General features: G+C 41.6%; 1 pseudogene; it reads left to right on the forward strand.

Moving 5' to 3' along the window:
* Positions 1-1475, forward strand: part of LOC110304502 — a 7128-nt pseudogene that overhangs the window by 3189 nt on the left and 2464 nt on the right.

A 1475-nucleotide genomic window follows, 5' to 3' on the forward strand; every position in this document is an offset into this window, starting at 1 on the left:
AAAAAAAAAAAAAAAAAAAAAAAAAAAGAGTTTGCGTTGTTTGCGTTACACACACTAGTAAAAACGAATGAAGCAAATCATATTGCCACGGGGCTAGAGAGATGGATCAGTGGTTAAGAACATTTGTTGCTTTTGCAGAGGTCCTGAGTTCAATTCCCAGTACCCACATGGGTGGCTCACAACCATTTATATCTTCAGTTCCAGGGGCTCTGATGCACACTTCTGACCTCTGTGGCCAATGCATACATGTGGTACACACATACATGCAGACAAACACTTGCATATATAAATAAAATAAATCTTTAAATATATATTATTGCCACATGTGCATAAAAATATAAAAATACATTGTTTAGTAACAAAATTAATTTAAAATGATAAGATTTAAAAAATCGTTTTAGAGTCAGGAGGTAGTAGTGCAGCCTTTAGTCCCAGCCCTCAGAAGGCAGAGACAGGCAAAAAGGTGTTAAATCCCCTAGAACTGGAATTATAGTTGGCTGTGAACCACCACAAGGGTTCAGAGAACAGAACCTTGGCCCTCTGCAAGAACAAGTGCTCTTACTCACTGAACCATCTCTTCAGCCCCTAATTAAAAAAAAATTTAAATAATAAAAATAAAAACAAAACCCCACAGGGCTGGAGAGATGGTTCAGCAGTTAAGAGCACTGCTGCTCTTCCAGAGGACCTGGGTTAAATTCCCAACACTCACATGGCAACAATCTGTAGCTCCAATTCCAGGGGATTTAGCACCTTCATATACATACAGTTAAAGTGTAACTTTGACAATATGTTCTCATTCTCTGGCTGATTCTGACTTCACCTATGTCAAACTTGTTCTCTCTCTGCAACCTGTCTCTCTATAACTGTCCCAGCAAAACTGCCTCCTCCTCCTTTTCCTTTTTTCTCTCTGTGCTGTTCTTTCTTAAGTACCTGTATTAGTCAGGATTCTCTAGAGTCACAGAACTTATGGGTAGTCTCTATATAGTAAGGGAATTTGTTGATGACTTAGAATCTGAAGTCCAAGTCCCCAACAATGGTCAACAGCAGCTGTGATTGGAAGTCCAAGGATCTAGCAGTTGCTCAGTCCCACAAGGCAAGCAGGCGAAGAAGAGTGAATCTTTCTTCTTCCAATGTCCTTATGTAGGCTTCCAGCAGAAAGTTGTGTCCCAGATTAAAGGAGTAAGCCACCACCCCTGAATCTTGGACTTCCTTGTCCCAGGCTGACCTTGAACTCAGAGATCTCCTTGCCTCAGTCTCCAGGGATTAAAAGAGTGTACTACCTTGCTTGAGCCTTGTTGCGGCCCGCCTGCGGTCCACAACACGAACGGTTCAACTGAGAATGGCAGTTCCCTGCAAAGAGAGGAATCTAGACGGGGCGGAAGAAACAATGGAGTCAAGACAAAACTCTGATCAAGACTCAATTTAATATTTCCAGACACTCAGTTTATAAAGGAGGGGGGAGGGAACCCAATTTC

This window comes from Mus caroli, chromosome 11 (genome assembly GCF_900094665.2).
Source record: "Mus caroli chromosome 11, CAROLI_EIJ_v1.1, whole genome shotgun sequence".
Taxonomy (NCBI): domain Eukaryota; kingdom Metazoa; phylum Chordata; class Mammalia; order Rodentia; family Muridae; genus Mus; species Mus caroli.